The 24,796-nt window shown below is 38.8% G+C and overlaps 1 protein-coding gene across 3 annotated transcripts in view; it reads left to right on the forward strand.

Moving 5' to 3' along the window:
• MID1 (midline 1) overlaps window positions 1-24,796 on the forward strand; it is a 246,674-nt gene that overhangs the window by 68,558 nt on the left and 153,320 nt on the right. The window contains exon 1 of one of the 3 annotated variants that reach the window (XM_085212409.1): window positions 1,565-1,721. The exons of the other annotated variants lie outside the window; for them this stretch is intronic. The gene's annotated coding sequence lies outside the window, so the exon portion shown is untranslated. Of the gene's footprint in view, window positions 1-1,564; window positions 1,722-24,796 lie in introns of those variants that run through there. 3 annotated transcript variants of the gene reach the window in all.

The following is a 24,796-nucleotide window of genomic DNA, read 5'->3' on the forward strand; positions in this document are numbered from 1 at the left end:
CAATCTTGTAAAAAGGCTTCTGAACTCATTTTAGCAGAGAACCTAACTCAAATACTGAAATAGTGGGTATCCACTTCTTTTATGATAATTTTTGTATAATGAAGAAGACAATCCCCTGTAATGGGCAGGTTACGGCACGAAGGCTGTTGTCCAGTAAAGAATACTTCAAGATTCCTGTTAAACAACTAAATTAGCATAGTTAGGGGAACATTCATAAAATTCACAGTCTAAATCTTCCTCCCTTCCTTCCTTCCTTCCTTCCTTCCTTCCTTCCTGTTACCAATTACTTAAGCTATCATTTGGAGTCATGCATTGACATTGATTCTTCTTCTTGGATGCCCTTATGATCTTCTACACCCTATCCTCAGCAAAACTGGAAACTTCAAAACTTTATTGTAGGAAAAAAGTGTTCACGGTATTTCTTTGCATATATGTCTGCTTCATTCTCACTGTTAAAATGTCTTGGTATGGTAGCAGATCCTCCTCTGCTCCTGTCTCCTCTTTCAGCTAAGCAATAATGGGGAGACAGAGCCATGAAGTCACAACCCATATTGTGAAAAAAAGATCTCATCCATCAAACTGTCACCTTAGTTTTCTGTCCAGGGTCACAGAGGAACAAAGTCAGCTTGTGTCAGGTTGAAATAGCATTGGTAAGTGTTAGTGTGTGTGAAGCTGGTGGTTTGAAGTCTATTTATTTTGTTTGAAAGGCTCAAACAGCATGCTGCTGAGCGGGAGAACGAGCAGGAGGAAGTCTCCTTATAAATTATTGGTGGAAGGCTTGCAGCCATCATTTAAGATGTGAAATTATGCCATCTGCTTTTCTAGGTCTTTGATTTACTTAGTGGCAGCTGTCTAGTTCTGAGTTTCAGCATATCACACAAAGGTAAAACGCCTTAAAACCTAATATGACAACAGCATTTCCTTAATAAAGATTTAAAGCTTTCTTGAAAATCAAAGAATATGTAGGGGACGTTATCTCAGAATTCATGGCATGCGTTCAAGACAAATTAGATGGAAAAAATGCTGTCTCTTTTCACACAAACTGGGAACATAGATAGAAATCTTCCATTGTGAAAAACGCAATAGTTTGTTCTGATGTTATCTATCCAAAGAATTTCAGAGAGGCACTGATGTTTTTATATCGCTTTTAACTTGGTGATTCCTAATGTTATTAATTCCTCGCCTGTCGGGCTCCTTCTTTTTTGATTATCGATTATCTGGGAGGAACATCTTAGTTGCCATTCTGTAGTTCTCAATATTTAAGTTTTCTTCATATTTCTTTGTTTAAAAAAAAAGAAGAAGAATCATCCTTAGGCCCATCAGCAGTTTTAGACAGTCAAGCAGCTCATTAAAAAAAGGTTAAAATAACAAAATAATAATAATAATTAAAAGAAATAGCCTATGAGTTGCGGGGTGTGGGTGCCTGCGGGGGTGTCCAGGCGCAGCGGAGCGCAGCAGGCTCTGCCCCCACCCCCGGGAGAGCCGCTCGTGTTGAAGTCATTTGGTGCGCGCTGCATTTTCCTGTGCAAGGATTAGGGAGCTGGAGAATGGCTTTGTGAGGAAGCACGGAGAGAGGGAGCCGGGAGAGGCTGCTGCAAGGGGCCGGCAGACTTCAGCCTTTCATAGTTCTTTCAGTCAATTCATTCTGGGAGACCAATTGCGTGCGCTCCGGCAGCTGGGGGTTTTGTTTCCCTTTCAGCTGTATACTGTAGGAGAAGCTGGTAAGGTTATTTCTTCTTCTTCTTTTTTTTTTTTTTTTTTCCTTCCCCCCTTGTACTGTTCCACGATGCTATTGTAATTGCTTTATTGAAGCGGCCGTTGCGTGAGGAAGGGAAGTTGGTTAATGATGCTGAGGGTCCCCGCATTGTCTCTGCTTTGTGCAGCTGCTCAGTTTGTGGGGAGGCACTGTTTACAGTAGAGGGGCTGGTTTCCATCAAACAACTTTGCTGTTATTTCTCTAAAGTTGTTTCAGCCTTTCTTTGGGTGAAGCTAGGAAAATAAACAAATAAACGGACTTGGCTGTTTGGAAATGGATGCATTTCTAGAGGCTGAAATTTGTTGAGAAAGCTGTTCCGCCTCAATCGCAGTTTCAGATGTTCTGTCTTTGATGTTATCAGATTTGTCACTCTTCTGGACCAGTTCCAAAACAGGATTTTACGTGAGAACTTTCTCTCACAAATCTTTTCTTTGCACTTTCAGCAGGGACAAGATAGGTCATTTGAACTGATAGCCAAAGAAAACATAGCAAAAATGTATCTGTGGAAGGTGGAAGTGTTTGGGGGAAGGAAAAAAGTCTATGGGGAACTCTGGAATTCTCTGGAATTAAAAATAAATGAAAGGGCATGAACTCTTGGCACAAATTTTCAGCAGAATGCTCCCAATCACTGTAAGATGAAATGTGTGGTAAGGGAGAGAATGTAAGGACTCCCTCAGAAAATCCAAGATGCACAGGTGCATATCTTGTCTAACTGCACCTCTCTGTTGAGGGAGTTATCAGATTTATCCTCTTTGGGAGAAAAAAGAAAAAAGAAAATCAGAAGATGCTGCCTATTCTCTCCCTTTCCCCTCTCCTTGTTATTTTCAGAATAGTGACTTGTGTTTGTCTGAGTCTTTTATTTCCTTTCATATTATCGTGGGAAACTTTAGCTTGAATTGGTTGGATATACGTGAGCACAGCTTGGGGCACACCATGTCTATTCCGCAGGCGGGCTATGAAAATCCTCCTTGTGACTCAGATGAATTGTAAAGGCCATAATTATCAACAAAAGTTTCTTTTGTGGCCATTCAAAAATCACAAACAAGGTAAGGGGGGATGATTGACAACAGTTGCACTACTGATTGACAGAAAACCAAAAACTTGGTCTGTGACTTAGCATGTTGGTTTTTCAAGATGTGTTGACCTTTTTCACCATTATTCTGTTCTTTCTGGTGGACTATTCCGAACTCCCCTATTGAGCTAAACTGTCTGTCTAAAATGAGTCTTTGTAGTTACTCCCTATCGTCTTTACATCTCTTTACAATGATATGCTTATTTGTTGATGCTGAAACAAAATTGAGAGATGCATTATAATCAGACCTCCATGAAAGAATGTGTATCTTTTCTATGCCTCACATGCTTAACTATTGATTTCAACTACAGATTTCACTCTTATGAAGTAATGAAGTGCCACATCCAAATCCCACAAATTTACACTCACAGTTCTAGCTCCTAATAATGGAAGGCCCAAGGATATAAATGTGGTTACTCATGTGAGCAAAGATTTGGAGACTGGTTTCCCATTCATGAATGAAATGGTTTAGGAAGTGTGCAGTTACTATGGTTCTCTTTCGGCTTAAAAACAAAAATCTCCGTTAAAACAACCACTAATGAGATTTCTTGAAGGGGCCCAAGGATAGGAAAATTCCCTGATTTAATACAAGGATATGGTAGACTCTTGACAGCAGTATTTCAGGAAGAATGATAAAAATGTTCTCTCTCTTTAGTTTACTGACAGTTTTAGTAACACGGGAAACATATTTCATCTCTCTGTGCTGCACCACTAGATACTGCCCTGACCCTTGAAATAACAGCACAACTATGACTTACTCTTCCCTTTGAGAATAAAAGTTAATTTTGTCTGGTCTTTATCACGTAATCATCCCAGCTCCTAGCAATAACTGTCAGTTATGACAAATTGTACCAAACTGATATTTCAGGTTAGGCTTCTCCTGGCCTTTTGTAGACAGAGGTACAGTATCCTGTGCACTCCAGTGTGCACTGTTTGTTATTTTCATATTCTTGGTTTCACTGCAAGCAAAGAAGGCCTGATGTATTCCCTGGTCATTGATAAACCAATTAAGGTTCCTTGGTTCCTCTCTACTGGAGAAATTTATTTGGTTCAGTGTTTCTAAACTGTTCAATAACATCCTTTAATTTATAGAGATAAAGGGATGTATTTGTTCCTACTTCTTTCCTTGTTTTCACAAATTCTGCATTTCCAAATATGATTTGGGGAGGTGGGGGAGGGGAAGGTGATTGGACTCACAATTAGCACTAGATCTACTCATGTAGATGATAATGGAATCACACTGAAATAGCTGAGCAAGGGAGTCCTAAAATTAACTGTCTGAAATAGTAACGTTGCTTTTTTAGCATTTTTCTTTGATAATGTAGAAATACATATACTTTTATGAGGTGGCTGTTTTTTGCAAAAAGGGCCTCTAATTGTGAATGGAAGAATATGACCAACCTCACATTTATAATGCATAACGAAAGAAGTCTTGGCTATAAATATCTTTTAATGAATTAAAAGATGAATTAAAGCAGAACGAAATTATCTCCAAAGATGTAGGGAAAACGCATCTAAATAAACCTAACATCCATTTACTCATAAAATTAGAGCAATCTAAACATATTCCAGCAGCCATTAGCTACCTACTATTTGTCACAACTGGAAGGTTTAGACAGATGAAAACTGCAATATTGCTTCTTGAAACATGTCAATCTAGGAAAGAAATTGTTGGAGCTGCCATACTGGTGCTGTGCTGCAATCTGGTGGGTTTTTTTTCATAGTCTAGATGTCATATAAAGACAACATAGCATCTCCTCCAAATTGTGCATGTTTGTATACTATATACGTACCTATTTACATATGCATATATAAATGTGCCAATGTATATATATTGGAATTTATTAATATGCAGTTGTTGCACTGTTTTTATTACTACTCTTTATTTGTACTTGCTTAACTGCAAGAAAAATCGTTTGGGCGGATCTGTTAAGGTACATGCTAACATTATGCATCTTCTACCTTAACTGAATACTTCCTATGTTCATTTGCACATAGAGGACTCACAAAGCCTATACATAGAGTGCATGGCAGCCCATCTTCCTGAAAGTAACTACCTGAATTGAATGTCATTCTAAGTTGGACTAAACGCAGTGTAAGAGAGTTCTGCTTTTCTTATCCTTAACTGGAAGAAAACACATCTGGGCTCTCCTGGGAAGCCGCCATTTTACAAACAGTAAAAGCAGCAGGAGGTCCACTCTGCTGGAATAGGATAAGAATAAAAGAACACAGCTCCCACTTGACTGTCTGACCAAACAAGAGATTTTGAATGTTGCCTTAAAACTCAATTGCATTTTTCTAGATTGATGTGAAAGTAGTTAGATACTAGTTCAGTCACTTTTACTCATAAAGTAACAGTATATGGAGCAACAGAGGGTTTTTTTTTGGTCATATTGACTGAGATTTATAGCTTCTAATTTATTCCATGCTGTTTTCAAATCTTCCTTTTGATAAAACATGGCGTGATTACTTACAGAACTCTCTGTTATGCACATCTTCCAATGCCATAGAAGTGTATTGTGCCACACAGTTTGGGATTTGTTTGTTTTTAAAACCCAGTGTAAGCAGATAGGAATTGACCTGCTGGGGAGGAGACTGTCTGCAGGACCACTTGAGTGCAAGAAATGTAGGATGTTGAAACAATATATTACAGAATCACAGAATGTTAGGAGTGAATGGAACCTCTGGGTCCATCTAATCTAATCCCCTGTTCAAGCAGGGATACCTAGAGCAGGTTGCCCAGGTCAAGTCCAGGTGGAGATCTCCAAGGAAAAGAATCCATAGCTATTCTGAACAGCCTGTGCCACTGCTCCGCTACCCCCACAAGAGGTCTGCAAAGTTCATAAGCATCCCAGTACCTTCTACAACTGTGTTTCAGTGTTGTCTGGCCATATCCCATTATCTTTGAAAAGCTGTAGATTGTTCATGAGAATTGTCCCTTCTGGTTGAACGTTGTGGGTATCTTTCACATGAGAATAGTCAGTCTCTTAGAAAAATATCATCCACTTCCATGATAAACTTTCAGATTTTTAGAGACTGTAATTTAAAATTCAGCCTACATGGTGTGGCATACTGGGCAAGGTGCTTTCAATTTAGGTCTCATATTTGATGCAGAATGAAATTACTGAGATATGTAGTCTCATCTGATTAAAACTTTGAAATGTTAATAGTCTTTTGGCTGACACTTTGGGAAAGATCACTAGTAATTTTGTAAGGGGAAAGAACTATTTGCTTCCGACTATACCTGGGTCTGTCCAAGCCCAATACATTATTAGTTGATATCTGTGTAGATTTGTAAGAGCTTTCAAAGTTTTCTGGATTGTGTACAGACAGAAAAGAGACAGATTATTATTGCTTCCATGAAGGAGGTGGAATATAATACTTCAGTGCTAAATAAAAGAAGCTAAGGGTCAATCTCTCAGTCAAAACCCATCTACATTAGAAAAATGCATGAGACTTTTTTTCTGCACTGGTCCTTCCTATCTTATCCAACCAACTGGTTGAAAACTGAGACTTTGGGTCTCCTAGGGCTTCCAGAGCAACCCCAGATGTTAAGTGAAGGAACAATGAATTTTGACTGCCTCTGTATGTCTTCCAAAGTAGTGGCAGTAGATGTGTTGATGAGGATGGTACTTTGTTAGAATTTGGATCACAGGTTTAACTTCTGTTTGTTTGTTTGCTTGTTTTCAATTTAATTTTAATTTTATAGGGTCAAATTTAGGCAGTTATTGTTTGCCATTTGTGAGCCGCTTTCCTACAGGCTGTGGAAGAGATTAATGCACTCTACAGATAGTAGGATAGTCCTACTACCTGCAGATTTTTTACATTATTTTATAGTCCTACTATCCTACTGCTGAAGTCCTGCAAAGAAGCTTCTCTTCTCTTTTTCAAAGCCATATATTAGACTTTGAACTGTGATGTCCCCATTTTCATTATTGTTTTTTTATTCCATTCCTTTTTGCACTCTGAATCTATAAATTGCCTTAAAAGACGGTTTTGAAGTGTTAGTGGATGCTGAAATATGTAGTGAAAGATGAAAGCGTGTATAATACAACTTGGGTGGGATTCAGTTCCAGATTGACACTAAAACTTAGATATCTATACTCAAAAGTTTACATTGGTTTCAGCCCGGTAGATACCGATGAATCAATTCAGTTGCCTACATGCAGGCACATAATGCCATCCTTATGGGATCAGATGAGACTGACAGATAGCACAGGACCTGTGGATACGTTGTCCTTCCAGAGAAGTGGCTCTGCTGGGGCATCTGAAATGGTGCTAGGCACTTATGCCTAGGTCCCTGAACAGGGAAGCTACATAGCTGTCCAATTAAATTGCTCTCCACATTCCACTGCTCACGTTGACTAGATTATTGCTGGCTGTAGTGCTACCTTTGACAATTAGCTTGTGTGTAGACAGCTAAGCACAATTTGAGTAACTGCAGATTTTTTACATTATTTTACTATGGAACTGTTCCTGAATAAAAAAGAGGTATTCATGGACTATTGAACTGAAGACTATTTTGTTGTGGCAGTAGGATAGAAGAGGGAAAGCAGGAAGGAAGGAGAAAAGTATATTTAGACATATTTAAAAAAAGTATTCACTTTCACTGCTGCAGTTACAACATGGGATTTCTCTGCAGTACAGATCTTATCTGAATTATTCCGATTCTGTATATATGTCCAACTCCCTACCCAGGGAAAGAAAAAGTCTTCTTGTGCTGATGCTGGTGGCCTTGGTAAAGATGCTGAGTTGGTAACATCTTGGGCTAGTCAATAAGAAAAATCATGTGTACTTCAAGATTAGGTCATCGGAATATGATATATACTATCTGTGCTATGTTATGCTGTATTAGGTAGGGTAGGCTGTGCTATGTTATTCTGGATATCTAATTTGTCACAACTGCTATCTCAGATGATTTGAATGGGCTTCTAGATGTACCTTAATCTCTTCATCAGCTGTATACGGCCATTTGCTCTGAGAAAATTGTCTGAGGGAAGAACTGTTTACCTTACGTTGTGCCCCACTTAAACAAAGCCATTTTGCTGAGATATATTTAAACTTCCACGTTTTGGAAGTTTAAATGCAGATCTATAGTGCACATCTGTAGCATTGTCTAATGTATTCTTGTGTATTTGGAAACAATATATGTATACGCTCCACAATTTTTTTGTGCCGAAAAATAATTTCCCCAACTGAACATTCTAAATTACAAGTCCAGTTCCTGTCTGTTTTGAGGCCCATAATTAAACCTCAGATGGTAGGGCAATTGCAGAAGAGCATTTACTAATTTACATGGTAATCAAATATAGTCTGATGAGTTGTGATTAACATAGGCTCTGTCAACATCTTAATTAGCCAGAAGCACATCATGAGGCACTGGTGCCTATCTTCCCACCCCTGAGGATTTTTCCAACCTAGAACATGTTCTTCAGTAGCTGTTTTCCATAGCACTGTTAAGGCTCTAAGGGAAGTTAGTTAAAAACTCTTTCGCTTTGTGTAGAAGACATGAGGTAGTATAGCATCTTCTTTAGAGGACAGAGTTTGGCCAATACCTGGATCAAGTATGGTATTAAATTAACAGATTTGTGTCAAAATCACATCGAGCGCAGAATATGTTTTTTAAGAATTGTCAACAGTTTTGTCTCACTGATTAGTTCCACATGTCCACAGCCCCAGGAATCTCTCCACGGGAGCCCACATGGAATCGGGATAAGCACAGTTTAACTATGCCTTTGTAGCTGAGCAACCTGCTGGGCAGGACTTCATCTCTACTAACAATGTCTCTCCCAGTGTTTTGTTTAAAGGGTTTGTAGTCTGCAGCTAATTTATTTTACAAGTAAAAATCAACTTTTTCCATGCAGATATGTTTCAAAATTCCTTGAATGCTATCAAATATTGTTTCCAAAAGCCAGCCTCGCTGCAGACTAACTCCCAGAGAGACTGGGAGATGTTTAGAATTTTCCCCATTTGATTCCTTGCTGTACATCTTTCACTGCTGCAAAGAACACACAGTGATACATAGATGGAAATGTTCAGTGTATATTTTTATTTTTAAAAGGGAAATCTTGTTCTGAAATGTTTGATTTTAGTGGGAAGAAGTTCTTTTGGTGCTGAAGCCAAAAACTCTGCTGCTCTGCATTACACGTTCTCAATATCACAGAAGTGCAGAGTGTAAGTGCAAATAATAGATACATTTTGGTGTATTCTGTCCTTTCTTTCGTGACAGTTGATTTAAGAGCTTCTGGTGGTAACAAGGAGAAGACTTCATCCTTCAGTTTGGAATTGACAGCTTAGCAGAACAAGGAACATTTGTTACCTTACATTTTCTATTGTCTTTGGGTTTAACACTGTGATTTTCTGGTTGGTTTCTGAGGAGAGGTATGATCAGGCTTTGATATCAGCACCACTGCACGCATGTCCGATGCTACCTTGGCCTTCCACTTGGCCTTTCCTTGGGGAAATGATATCTCAGCCTCCCACATAGGAAGTCTTCCCTCATTATAGAAATAAATGAAAGATTCCTTGAGATCAAAACCACTGACAAATTACAGCAATCTCTTGCCAAAACAGAGAGAATTTATTAGTGGAAAAGATCCAGGAAGCTTCCTTGGTCTATTTGTCTGCCAATGCCTTGTTATTTCTTACTTCATTTCAAAGGCTTCATTATGTTCAATCCATCTTTTCAGGCTTTAGTGACAGTCTTCCCTCTTATTTAGAGGCTTATTTTCTTGGTATTAAATCTTTTCTTCTGTTTGTAGTACAAATCATTCTGCTCTATTCAGCCCATGTCACTAATCAAAAGAAGTATTCTATATATAATTATAAAGATATTTGTATTTAATTTCTGAGTATACTGTAAGTTTCAGATGAACTGTAAGAATTTGAAATAAGAAAAAAAAAAAAGTAAGTTTTATTTGCTAGTGTGCTGAATCCTTTTGTGAAGAGATAACCTTTTAAGTTAATGAAGCCCTTATGTTACCATCATAAAGTAAGAATTTCATGTCTTTAAATACAGTGTGTTGAAAATTGCTTTGACGTATAGTGCTTTAATATACCAGGCAAAAAAAAAGTCCAAGCTTGATCTTCATGGAGCCAATCATTTAAAACAAAATCAGCAGTTATCTGCAGTTGTCATACTTCTTTAAAGTAGATGTTATCAATATTTCTTAACCTATGTATAAATATATAGTTGGATACAAACTTTTTCTCCTAAACACAAATGATGTGACCTGCCACTGAAGTTACTGCAGATCACACTAACTAAAAATGACTGTTGTGATTAGTAACACTACCAGAAAAAAAAACAGTTCTTAATTGGTGGAAAATGTAAGGAAAGCATACTTGAAAATGACACTTTGAAATGTTGATTCATGAGGTGGTTTGATATTTGAAATTTGGATAATTCATTTGTATTTTAGCTATGGGCAATAGATCCGCAAACTGTTTTCTCTAAACCCCTCCTCCTTACCCTTGGGACTAGGACATCAGCGGAGGACATTTGGTCTGTATTATTAGCATGCTTCATATATTCCTCACACCCTTTCCTTCTGATATCTATCCTGGATAATTAATTAAAAATGAAGATTTATCTCTTCTAACCTCAGCAAATCAAAATGTTAGATGGTATCTCAGTTAATTCTGCAGGAAATTAAAATTCCAAAGAAATTCTGAAATCTTTTCATCCGTGCCTTCTGGAGGTTTGTGTCTTTCTCCATCATAGTAGAAGCTCGCATGCTAAAATTTAACCCCTAATTGTGAGTTTTAAAATGTAAGTGAGTTAAGTCTTTCCTTTAATTACTTAAATTTGCTGTTATTATAATGTTAATGTCTGAAGAATTATTTAGAAAGAAGAAAGTAGAAGATCATTCCTACCCAAGTAGTGTGCAAGAGTTTTCAAACAGGAGAAGCAACTGACATATTTCATCACTGCTAGAAATCAACATTTAACAGAAAAAGAGTTCACTAATGACCAACCCAACCTGCTTTCCTCTGAAAAAATCTAATGGCATTGCCTTTTTTCAGTAGTTCTGGAGCATTGCTTTAAGTTTTTTGAATTGTCTTTTGAAATACTGAATTGAAGTAAATGCAATCAAGAAACAAAGCAAACAAAACATGGTGATGTGAGGAATGTTTTCTTGAGATGCTTAGTTACAAAGTCATAAGAGCAAACAACTGTTTTCCACAGTGGTAATTTTCCATTAAAAGGCTTACAATGTCCCTTAAAAGAACAAAAGATCTAAAATTATCTTGTATCGTACACAGAATACATTGTGTCCAATATATCCCAGTAATTAGTTATCCTCCTGGAAGTATGAACACTATAATTAACTAGCATTTACACAGTGTTTTTCTGTACAAAATGCTCCCATTTCATAGAAACGAAAATAAAGGCGGAATTTTGGTCATGCTTCCAGTATTTCTGAGAAAAGAACATTTTGAGTGTTCATGATCAGAGCACTGGACATTTTTCACAGATGATCTTCTCTGTCAATGAGAAGATGTTCTCCTGGAATCAGTCCCAGGGAGACATATTGGGGGAGCAGGTGGGATCTATGGAAATGAAGTCACGGATATTTGAACGCTATTGTAGTCATTAACAATGCATCAATTAAGCTTAGCACGGAAAGTAAATATTTATGTGAGTGTCGATTCTGCTGGAGAAAGTGGAAAACTGGACAAAGATGCCTCTGTTTCAGTTCTGTTTCAGTTAGGTGTCTGGCTCTGCTATGCTAATTTCTGTGCTATCATCTTTCTATAGAGCTATGAGATTGGGAAATGCTAGATCAAATTGAGAAAAGTTTTAAAAAATCAGTTTGTCAAGAAAAAGCAGGCCAAGAAAAGCAACCAGCTATAGTCCATACTGTTCCATATGAAAAATGTGATGTTAATTCTATTTTTTTTCTTTTTTTCTATAGGAGATGATTAGAGGGCTTTATAGTTTTTCCAGAAAAGTACAAAAGACATTATATGGCTTGATGTGTCTCTATGAATTTGAAAGGTATGATCTCCGTAGGGCATACTTCTGTTGGTTTTACATCATTAATGTTTCCCTTCATTTATTTCTGTGGAGTACCTGCACCATCTTTTAAAGTGGGAATTGCCTGGAGTAATAAATTGAATCTTCAATCTTTGCACCTGGTGCCATGAGAGGTTATAAATGAGTTATGGGCTAGGAAGACAGAATCCTAAATGTTTCTATTTCTCATAGAAAAGCTGACCCTTGGGCTCATTAACCAGAGAACGGAAAATCTGAACTTGTTAACAAGAAAGCAATTAATTATTTACACACATGAGGGTATTTGCCATTAGCATCGTTGGAATTATTAGTCCTTGTTCTGCTAGATTTACTTTTGCCCTCAAGATTGTAATTGTTAAAATCTTGATTTGGTCTTGCCCAGTTAAAACCAGGAAATATGTATCATACAAACTACGAGTTAAAGCAGGACTGTATGTATCCATTGCACTTGGTCTTTCAAACAGATTAAACCATCCTATTTCAGAGCTACAATAATGTAGAATCACCAGTAAAAACTCTGCTACAATACCCATACGGTATTGTGTATTATTGTAGCACATTCATGGCCAGATCAAAGTAAATAAATTATTGAGTGCTCTGGGTGATATTTATTTATTTATGCATGCATATGATTGTTAAAGCAAGTGGAAGAGAAAGATTTTGCATCCTATTATGACTCCTATGGGGAAATCTTACGGCCATTCATCCAGGTGGAGATTCTGTTTGTTTTTATTTTCCATTCACTGCTATCCAACTATCTATCACAATGCCTTGAGCACTTTTAGACCATGAATATGCCTTGCTAAAGCAAAATATAGGCTTTGTAAATGAAGTCTGGCACCCCAAAGGGGGACAATATAGACTTCTAGGAATTTTCATACATTTAATCTAAGTTCTGAAAAGTATATTTCTGCATAAAATCTACGTATATTTCTGTAGTAAAATATTTTAAGACTTTTTTTGTCATGGGAAATTTCTTTTCCATGGCAGGTGACCTTTACAGGTCCTCTCTGGCTGCATAACTGCTACGGATATGAACATTAAGGGGTTTCAAATGGATGCAGCATGATGCAGGCAATTTTGAAAGATTGCTCCAAGGCTTTTTTTCCCCAGTATTAGAGCTTTTGAAAGCTTCAAGGCCTGTGTTCTCCCCACAGATAGGTACAAGAAATTCCCAGTGGCTACAGCCAAAGCTGCACGTGTGCATCTAAGGGCAACATTTTGGCTTTGAACATTAACTAGGATATGAAAAAGAAAATTGAATTGGGTTTTCTGTAGCTCCTTTCATACTTGTTATGTCTCAAAGCATCTTGCAACAAAGAAATTAGATATTCTTAACATCGGGAACATGTAAGAAGATAGAGCAGGCATTAGGTGCTTAGCAGAAGATCACACAGCATTTGGAAAAGCAGAGCTCGATTTATTAAGAAAAGCAACAGTGAACAGTAATACTGATGTTTTTTTTTCCTTACTTTTTCCTCCCTCTGCCAGAGGGAAACAAGATGCCACTTAATTTTTAATATTAAATTTTTTAACCCTCTATCTTAAAACTGCTGCTTGTTTCCTTTCCCTTGGCATTTTTTTTTTCTGAGCATCCAACACAACCTAGGTAATACCACAGCCAGGTGTTTTAATCTAGTCATGTTAACATCACATGCACAGCTGTGCAGTAAGACAAGTGATGTCATTTGGAGAAAAGACCTTCCCAATCAGCAAAACAAGATAGGTGGAGTTTTCCAATAGCTCTTTAAGGATAACCAGCACTGCTGGAACAGAGATGTCTCAGCCAGCTCTGTGTTTGCTTGCTCAAGAGTTGGAGACATTCAGTGCAGAACAGTGTCTCGGATGCCAAGTCACATGGGTGCCTAAATCCAGAAGATAGAGGCACATCCAGTTGGAGAAGAACACTGACTAGGAAATGCTTCCAAGCTATTAGATTGCTCCTACGTGGCTTCTTGCCATGACCTACATAAATCTTCACTGTGCTACCTTCAGTTGCTTAGACAGCAAGGTATGAGCATGAGGCTCCACTGTGCAGACCTGCCACGTGTCCCAGTCACACAGTGTACTCTGAGCTGGCAGATTCCTGCAAGCTCATTGCAAGACTTGGTGCAGCTGGGATGGTGCAAGAGATGATAAGCTGCTCAAGCCCAAGTGATGTTAAGTTCCAAAGGAAAACAAGTCAGTTAGTGCCTCTCTTTAGCTGGTTGTGATGCAGTATGAAAGTTGCGTCGGCCTATAATTTCCTCTCTAAATCCCTCTGTGAGTAAGCACTCTTGTAGTGACTACCTAGTTAATTTTCACTCCTTGGAACAGTCTGCATTCATATTACCTACATCACGGTTTTATTTAGCTGATGATATTTCCTTAATTGTTTGTTCAAACACATAATAGTGCGTTTCTGGAATGATATACTCAATATTTACACCATGAAAATGGACAGCAACATATGCATCACTCTGCTACTGCGTTTGAAGTGGTAGGATAGGGTCTTGGACAGTGCCAGGAACTTGCCACTGTTGTTGGGGTGGAATAATTTCGGTGTGCTCACAGATTTTCTTGTGATTAATCTGTTTTACGATAGACAGGATTATGGGAGGTGCCAGTAAGTAATGATCATAATAACAGGATATAATATATCTACACGCATCCATGTATGCATACGGATGTACTTTTATATCTGATCTTTTTAACCACTGTACAGTATTTGCTCAGTTAAACTGTCTTCTTTGCTATCTATATATTTCTGTGAAGATGTCCTTCCTGCTCTCAGCACTGCTGGTGTGGCCCAACTCAGAGTTTGTAATCAGGTGATGACCAGGCCCAGCTCTCCGTTGCTAACTCATACAAGGCTTTCTATTAATCTGTGTCTTTGTACTTTGGTGCTGCAGTGGAAGCTGGAGGAAAAAAAAAAGTACAAAGAAGTATGATAAAAACTGTAGTATTTCAGCTAGTGAAAGGAATATTTGCTTTCCTTTACAGATCATTTCAGCTTTGTCAAATTGTCACAAAGCATGAGCCTGCAGTAGGTTGAAATGCAGCATAAAGACAAGGCATTGACTAGATCCCACAGGTCCTACTTAGATCAGTGTTGCTCATTGTGTTCCTAGTGGCCTGGGGGCTGATGCATGAAAAAGTATCAGCATCTCATCATCGACAAAGAGCAGCAGGGTCAGGGTGCTCCTGCCATGGAGAAGCATAGAGAGAAAGGAAAAAACAAGAAGGGGGAGACAGAGTAAGGAGTAGAGGAAGTGCTGAGGCTTCAGCTGCAGAGAGGAAGGGTGTGCAGGAGCCCCTGTCCTCCTGCTGCAGCAGCTGGCTGTCTCCTGCTACACCCAGAGCTGGCTGGCGGGGCTTGCTGAGGTTTGTGGTGTCAGGGTGTGGTCTGTGCAATGTTGGCCAAAAAGGGAAAAATGGAAACCCCAGAACTGTATGCAAATGTACAGCTACACAGAAGCATTTGCCAGAGTTTGGCTGCAAGGGAAGACAGGAGGGTAGGTAATGAGTATTTTAATTAAAATGCTTTTAATGTCAACTACACAATGTTATTGGTTTTCTGTGTCTTACTTATAGCAGCCCTTCTGAACATCATACGGGGCTGGGAAACAGGACACAGTGTGCAAGTGGTTTTCAGGGATGAAGATTTCTGTAGTTCTCTAATAAAAGAAGTTGCAAAGCCTCAGCCAAAGCTAATGAATGGCACAAAGATAGTTTCAAGCAAGGTATTCAACTAACGAGTCAGTGTGGTTTAAGAAACTTTCTCTGGATCTGCTCTACAAAGGAAAGGAGCTCACAACAGCCTTATTAGCTACAGCAGGACCAGATTTCCCTTCCAGGAGCTCCCTGCCTGGGCTGCCATAAAATGGGGAGGGTCTTGTCTTACCTGCAAAAGAAAGCTAGCTTCTGAAAAGCACTGACCTCCTGCCAGGCTCCAACTCTTCCGCAGTCATAGTGTTTTAGCTTAAAAATCATAACACATTAAAGACAATTCTGCATTCCTTTTCTCTAGCCTCTGGCTTTCAGATTGTGGGGTTATACTCAGGTCAGACTGTCAGCTCTCTTTCTGCAACAGTGTAAAGGCTAACTCCCTTTTAAAAAAGAAAATAAATCTGTGATTCTCACATAATGACTTGGTATCAAGAGCTGACGCTTCACAGAATACATCAAATAGCCAGAGCCTTGTGACAGAACTGTAAGAAATGGCAGCTCCTCATTATCCCATTGACTTCTGTAGAGTAACATCTAAGTTATGCTGTTAAAATGGACTAAAAGGATCCTTTCAGTTTTTGAATGTTTCCCAAGACAGATGACCAAGGATATAGTCCATGTGACTGGAGCTCGCACAGTTTCCACCCTGTTTATGCCTCTGATTTGTCAGCTGTGCTCTGGACTCTTACATTGTTAAAGCTGCTTACTGAAGTGTTACATCAACTTCAACTGGATGGTAATGACATGCAAAGTGGTAACGAGATGTAGGACGCTGTGGAGAAGCTAATGACCCACAGGGCCAGATGGGGCCAGAAGTGGTTGAGTGACTGCTCTATATTAATCCCTTAGAAAGTCTGAGAGGAACAAAGGTGGTGGGACTACACCTACGCTCAGGAATCTTTCCTTAAAAAGGGTGCAGGATCCTTGTCCCATTCAGACCCAGCTGTGAGCTCATCTGCACGCTATTCTCCAACAGCTGCAGATGTATTACAGCAGCCTTCTGTGCCTGTGCTAATGGGATAAAAGCATTTCCATGTGCGCTTTTCATTCTGAGAGTGTACACCCCTTCCCACAGCCTCCAGTGTATCCTCATTCCCTTGAAATGGATTCAAATGTTAAAGCCTGCTCTGTTTAATTACTGCTAAAAGTCTGGGAGGAAACAAAATTGTAGGACAACTTGAAGTTGTTTCAAAATAAGTATTTATAAGGAACAAATGTGCAATCACTTACAGGAAATTCAGAAGCAGACAGAATGCAGTAACAAGTACTGAAGAGAATGATCATAAAACTTAGACAGTCTTCTCATTCATGTGTGTGATTCTGAGTTCCTGGCCTGCTAAATATTGCTCCTTAGTAAATGCCCCTGATGGTCAGGACCCACACAGAACAATATGACAGGGTGAATGTGTTGAGATGCTGGAGGTATCACATGTGTTGCCAGGCTTTCATGAACATGTCTGTGTTACCATTTGGACAACTTTGTGCTTTATCCTTAAAACTACTATATCCTTGTAATTTGAAATGAAGCCATTGGGAAGAGCTTGCCTTCAGCCCCTTTTTCCACTTTTTTCCATAGTGCAAAATGGAATTTTATTCAGAGATTTTACTTTTATTTTTTCAGAGCGAATAATGAGGTCCATGTAGGAAAATTTTCCCACTTTTATATATATCCCTGTTATCTTTCTGCTTCTTTCTTCTTCTTCCAATCAGAGATTTCTGATCTTAAGACAGTGGATCAGTCAGAGAACATCTACTCTGATTTGAATGGAGCTTTGTGTATATTTCTCTATATACATTTGACAAAGCCATGTGTAGTCTTTCCCCTTCCCTCTCCTTTTTCTAATACAAAAGCGATTGCTTTCATCAAGTTTGCTGTGGCAAAGCTATAATGAAAGGTAATTAATTCAAGATAGGAGCAGTGTAAAGAAAACAAGACAAGGGTGGCTGTTCTTGTGGTTGGGCTTGAGTGAAGAAATGTATTTTCTTCTATTGTTGGGTTAAGTTTAAATCAAAGTTCAAAGGGAGTCTTGATTTATGATTGAGCATCATTCTCTCTTTTCCCATCAGAGTATTTGTGATGACATCTGGCAGCCACAGCAGCAGTAAAGCTCCATTATCCATTTTTTGTTTATTTATTTTTTTAAGAACATAGTTATATGTTTACTGAGAAGCAACCACCCAATCAAAATAGATACTGTAGCGTACTTTCAGTTTTGCACATAAGCCACAAGCTTCTTAACCATGTCTTTTTTATTCATGAACTAAGCAAACTATTTCAGTTTTCTTCTAATAGTTAATCACATTAGGATTTTTTCTTGTATAAAATTTTCCTGTAAAAGTTTAAAGCCTCCTATTTCTGATGGAAAGGCGTCCTCCTGCCTTCCTGGTTTTAGAGCCTTTTTTTTTTTCTTTTTTAACCTTCAACTTCATACCACACAGGGGGGAAAAAAAAAAAAAAAAAAAAAAAACACATTAATAAGAGGTCTGAGAGGTACTATAAAATGTTTCTTGGAAAGGGATGTAAAAAGCATATATCATGTTTTGTGGAGGATGCTGCACCTAGTATTGTGGTTAAAAGAGCTGTACTGAGTCACCATTGCTTTTTCATATGGAAACGAGACTGTTGGCCAATGCCTATTGGTGATGTGTTGAAGCTTCAGGCTGGGCCTCAGCAACTACTGATAAACTCAAGATTCTAATCAAGTATCTTTCAGAAACATTAACATTTTGAAAATAAATGCTTTTTCCTCTTCTCTGTTGAATGTAATGAATGTTTTAACATAGTTTGCCAGTCTCTATGAAGTATAACAGATGGACACTGCTTTAAATGAAATAATTATGTCACCTAATGGTGGAGGGTGTGACAAAATCAGAACAGTAGCAGTTCTTTCATTTACAACTTTTTCAAGCAGAAACTTTCATCTTATGTGTGTCATCAAGGTAATTAATAGAAAATATCAATGAGAGATGCATGATGCTTTACTGAGAAATTAAGAGGTAAAACAGTGAAAAATCGAGCTGGAATCTTTTATTGCTCAAGGAAAGGGTTAGGACACTCTCTGTTCATAAAACATAAAAAGGAAAGTTCAGTCCAAAAGTCCATGAAGAATGATAGATACATCCACTAAGCGTCATCTTCCATAATGATGTGGTGGATCTACACTGTTCTTAGAGACAGATCTTGGGATTGCTGAAAAACACTCTGCTTCTCAAGCTGTCCATGACCTGTTCACACAGCTGCTTAATGGGTATTGTGTTAATACCCTCCAGATGTCTTTCTTGGGTGTTCTTGGTGACTTGCTATACCAGTAGGCAAAGTATTATTGAGATACTAAACTGGTAGATATGCTTCCACATAGAAGAAGCTATACAGAGGACATGCCCAAAGTGTAGCCTGCAGCAGTGTGCAACACAGCACAGATCAAAGTGTAGCCACCCCCTGCTTCCACTTCATTATGGCGGTGGCTTTGCTCCAAGAATGCACCCATCACTCAGCACCAACCAAAAACTGGTGTGCTGTGAACTCTATCTGGGCTGAAATCCAGGCATGGGGAGGGAACAGTGCAGTGACAACTCAAGTTATGGCAAATAAGTCTGTGGGTTTTGATACAATGGCTAAACACAGTCCTGTGAATGGTGAAAAATATGTAGCTGTGCTTTCCATTGTGATAAAGGAATCTGAGAATAGATTTCAAGGTTGAGGGGGAAAAGTCAATTTTTTTGGTTTATTTGTGACTCCATTTTCAGTAGACATAAATATATTACCTGTGAATTTTCAAATGGAATGTATACAGTTGCAGTCAAAAATGTGATCATGTCTCCTTGCCAGACTTTCACAAGCCCTCTCTTACCAGAGAGAAATACCCCTCACTTCATAGTCACATCTTATTCATGCCATTCGTTTTTATCAATACATACATTTGTAAACAATTATTTTCAAGGATGAAGCATAGGAAGAGTAAAACTTCATCAAAAATCTCTGTTGATGTTCTTGAGCACTCAGTAAGAATTGCAATCACTACCATCAAACCAGAGCGATGCGTTAGTTTCACAAAGATAAGGTCACACATGCCACTAGTTTTATGGTTTTGTTGCCCTTTTTTACTGTTTCGATTAAAAAAAAAAAAAGTTTTCTTTCTTTATATGTTAACTATTTTATGTATTTTACAAGAGCTGTACTAAAAGTAATGCTTCCCATTCTATTATGTTAGCCCATGACATCAGAGGTGGATGTTGGTGGTATGGCAGTAGAAGCTGAATTTTCCTGACAATATTCCACTACATGTTGTTGCTGTGTGACAGATGGCAGCTGAAGGACAGTCTGGCAAAATTGTGTCTGACACATAAGTGCATATGAAACACAGGTATATCATTGAACTCTATGTGGAGAAAATGGCACCCACTGACATTCATCAATGCTTGCTGAGCACTGATGGAGACCAAAGAATGGACAGTGAGGTGATGTGGATGGAGTGGGTGGATGGAGCGTTTCAACAGTGGTGACAGCAGGTCAGCTCCACTGGTGCAGATTGTTACAAGCATGGCATGCAGGCTCTTGTTCATTGCTGGTGAAAATGCATAGCTAATGCTGGTGACTATGTTGAAAAAGAGTTTGTTGTGGCTGAGAATGTTCCCTATTAAGTAGTGCTACTGTGCTCTTTGTATCTGTTGTATTTTTCATAGAAATAAATAGGAGTTATTTCTTATAGAGCAACCTCTATATATGAGGCCCGAGACAATTCCCCTTCACTCAGTGTGGTTTGGGCAAGCTGAAAGGTTAGACATCCATAACATGTAAGATGGAAATTGTCTTCCAAAAAGGTTGGGTCTGACATTGTGGGACCATTGTTTGTACAGGCAGAGACAACCTTGAGAAGTGCCCAAGGCATGCTGGCAAGGTTAGCTGATTCTCTGAAATACATGTCAGTCTCACTGAGAACCTGAGTATGCTATTGAAATTGATGCAGTAGGAGTATACAAGAGCATCTTGGCAAGATGCAGTCATTCTGATTTTTTTACTCCCATGTGTGCATGTGAATGGCAGAGAACAGACTCCTCAGGTTCAGAATATACTGGATTTCTAAACATTTCAAGAAACTATTTGGCCTTTGACACTGATGACATACCATACATTGCTAATAATGGCATGCCTGAACTTTTGTTAGAAAAATAAGCATATCCCTCAGTAATTCCCACACTCTTGGATTAAACCACCACAGTATCATATTAATGGCAAGGCTGCTGAAATACAGAGAAATAGTAAATACTCAGCTAAATAAAACTTGTCCTCCATTTGGGGCTCTTTTTATGAGACTGAAGAAAAGTAGAAGAACAATAAGATGCTGCTCTGGGCAGCCTGGTCTGGTGGTTGGTGACCTTTCCCATGGCAGGGAGGTTGAAAATATATGATCTTTGATGTCCTTTTCAACTCAGGCCATTCTATGATTCTACAATTCTATGATTCTGTGTCAGATATTCATTTATCAGCAGCACTGCTCTTGGACACAGCTAGGAGTGACAGATTATTCTTGTTCCACTCTCTTCACAAGAGTCAAGATCTCACACAAAGCTGTTGATTTTCTACTGAATTACTATGGCAAGTGCAGTTTCATTAACTACCCTTTAAAAAAGGAAGCATGAGTAAGAGGAAGAAATCACTGAGTGAAGATAGAGGAATTCCTGAAAGGAAATACTATGAATAGACGAGCTGGGAGAGGAAGAACTGTCTAAAGGTGAGGTTACATTGTTTTATTCATTTCCATAGGTTGAATAAAATCTATCTTCAAAAGGAATTCAGGCTTGGATACTAATTGTAGCTCTGCATGTTCTCAGTGTAAAGTTTCAACCTGCTCACATCTATCAATAATACAACTCTTATTATTCCCAAGAGTGGAAATAGTGGGATTTATGCCAAAATTTCCCAGTATTTATTCTTTGTGCATCTAGGAAGAAACAAGTCATAGAAAACTGTGAGTGCAAACAGGAATAAGAATTCATTTCATTTTGAGGATGTGTTTGTTGCACGACTCTTGGAGGAGATAATAATCAGTGGAATGATGTTTCCACAGAGTCACTCCGTAGAGCTGGTATTGAACCACTCTTCTGTTCTGTCTGGACATGGCATTCTAAACCATATCATTTGTCTGATTCAGAAGTTCTGTGTTTGGATTTTCTGGGTACTTTTTTTTGTCAGCAAACACAAAGTGCGTGTAAAATCAGCAAAGATAGAAGGAAGATGAAAATGAACAAGATGGATTGATATCCACATAGTTTTAAGTGGAATGGTTCGAGTTATGCCAGGGTTTATTTGCTGGTGTTTTTATCCCCTTTATGCTGACTATTAGAATATCCTGTTGCTATAGGCTAATGTGGAATGTGCTCTGCTTAAATGGTCAGAGTTCAGCGGTTTCATCATATTTTTGCAAGCAGAAAGCTGGTCCTTAACATTTTTTTCCTTATCCCAAGGGGCTAGGCATGTGCTGGGAAAAAAATTTATCACAAATTTCAAGTATGCAAACTTGTGGGCCTTTAAGACTATCGAGAAATCCCAGCACAGACTTCACGGTGGTAATTGAGCTGGGGCGTGAAGTGCAATAAAATGCGCTTCCAGGTACGCACCGATAGTACACTCACCTTATAATCATTCCAACAAGGAGCCCTGTTTCCTTCGGAAGCAGCTGGCGTAGCAGCCTGCGCACTGCACGCAGCGCTGCCAGCAGCAAGGGAGGGCGGCTGAGTGCGGGCCGAGCGATTGACTTTTTGTATGGCTGCCATTGAAGGTCCCGATAGCGGAGCGGGGAGGCGGCCGCCAGGGGCTGCTCTGAGCCCGGCACGGAGCGGGCAGGCAGTGCCAACCTCGCTCCGCTATCGGGACCTTCAACGGCAGCCATACGAAGTCAATCGCAAACCGACTCCTTGCTAATGCGCACGCCACCCCTCCCCCCCCCCCCACTCCCTCTAGTTTTATATCACAAAGGTTTTGGTGGCTTGTTTTCCTGAGAAATGTCCTCATCTCACAGCCTTTTCAGTTGGTGTGTGTTCCTGAGTTTGGTACATTTGCTTTTCCTGCTTCTCTGTCTCATTCATTTATCACCCCATCCACTTTTTCATGATAGCTCCTATAATTATCTCTCCTTGTAAGTGCCATAAGTACCTAAATACTGAAACCAGTGACACACTCATCATACCAGATGATAGCTGTCTTGGTCAACAGAGGGCTGGCTGTAGGTTTGGGAACAGGTTTCATTACAGTTGCTAAGCCTTCTGGTGGCTGACATCACTGTCATCTTCTGACTTTGCAAGTCAGGTTGGTTGCATGCTGAGGAAAGAGAAGGCAACAAGACATTCCTAGTCTTCGGAAAGGAACCAAAACACAGAGTGAGTATGGATGGGTTATTTTGTGGATAACAAAAGTGCCAGTTGTAGAATAAACACAGCTAATTTTACTTCTGCTAAGCATAGCACGAAAATGCTTCTTGCTGAATGCTCATTATTGTGTTTGTAGATCGACTTCATATGTGCCACATGTGCTTATTGTTGTTGCGTTGTGATTTCAAGCTTTTATGAAGTGATAAGCCACATATTAATAGCTTTAACAGAAGGTGCCCTAGTTGTTAACATGGTCACACCTTGCAAGAACAATATGCTATGTCCATTTTTGATTCTAGAAAAATGCAACATTCTATGCTTTAAAATACACAAGGTAAATGCCTAGTTAGTACTTAAATCTGCTCAATATATTATCTTACACAAATTCCTACCCTGTTGCTCAGTACTGCTATAAAAATTTGCTGCCTCAGAATGCAAAATATTAACTCATTTCCCAGGAATCTCTCTGGGTGAAAAGCAGATCTGGAAGTTGCAAGCACATTTGCTTCTGCTTAGTCTTACTCAAAACTTAACTATCGTCTAACTCTAGCATAGTAACAGGTGTTCCAGTATATTAAAGTTATTACCCTAGATTAGAGGAATCTCTCTTTCTCTCTCTTTTTTTTTTCTCCTTTATTGCTTTTATTTTATCAGTGGAATATAGATGTAATCCTAGAAACCTTCAGTTCATTAAAAATTGTTCTGGTAGTACTGTAAATGAGTTTCATATAGCAGGATTCCACCTCATAACTACAACTGAAGTCACTGAAAATATTCAAAATAAAGCATAAGGGATATAGTGGTCACAATAGCCTAAAGAAAACCAAACCAGAGTGTTTTTATCGTGATAAAAATTAGGAAATTTTGCATGTGTTCTCATTCCTGGATATTTTAATAAATGAAATGAAATTAAATTAAATTAGTATGTTGAAACTTTCCTTTATTTGCATTATGAAGACGAGGATGAAAATACCAAATGTGTTGTCTTTATGGTAACTCTTTTCAACCTGCCCTTTTGAGCAGGCAGTGCATGAAAGCATTTGCCCATGAGTAATACCTTATTAAGCTGTCAAGATTTGATGTGACACACTTTTCTCCAAATTTGCATGCCTGATAATAGTCTTCCTAAATATCACCTTCCAGTCCTTTGGCAAAAAAAAAAGTATCCCATCTGAAAGAAACATTGGATCAGATGTTGGTGGTGGGACAATCTCAGGGCAATGTCTGCATGCAAAACAGAAAGTTCAGGCCATTAAAAGCTATATGGTCTACTGCCACTACTGTTGAGTTCTTTGTGTAGTGAGGGCTTGTTGCCTTGTAAACATGTTTCCATGACTCATTAAATCCTCTGAAATAAAAGCTGTCACAATTCCAGTACAGTGGAGCTGTCATTTTTAGATTTAATTATAAACAGGGTATATAATGAGCTACCTAACTTGTCCCCTTTTCTGAAGGAGGAGAATGGCTAGTGACCTCTCCTTTCTCCAAACAATACTAAAATCCACTTTATTTGAAAGATGAAGGAGTGGAAAGTCCTTGACAAAATAAAAGGAGTGCATAAATGAATGCCAGCTGGGTAACTAATATTTTACATAACAAATAGGAATATATGTTTTGTGAACCTATTTAGTGTTCAGCTTAAGAGACTATAGTAACCATAGCAACTCCTCTATCACCTGTTTGAGACACTGCAATACCTTAATGAACTGTGCACCAAATGCTCTGCTAATATTTGTTGAATGTTAATGATATTATCTCTTGGAGAGAGCTACACTGAAAGATAAACGTGTAGAAAATGTTTGAGACAGGAAAGAGCAGAGTGGCGTGTATCCATTGCGCACAGTGCACCCATAATCACAGCTAACTGCTCTGA

This window comes from Meleagris gallopavo, chromosome 1 (genome assembly GCF_905368555.1).
Source record: "Meleagris gallopavo chromosome 1, MGAL_WU_HG_1.1, whole genome shotgun sequence".
Taxonomy (NCBI): Eukaryota; Metazoa; Chordata; class Aves; order Galliformes; family Phasianidae; genus Meleagris; species Meleagris gallopavo.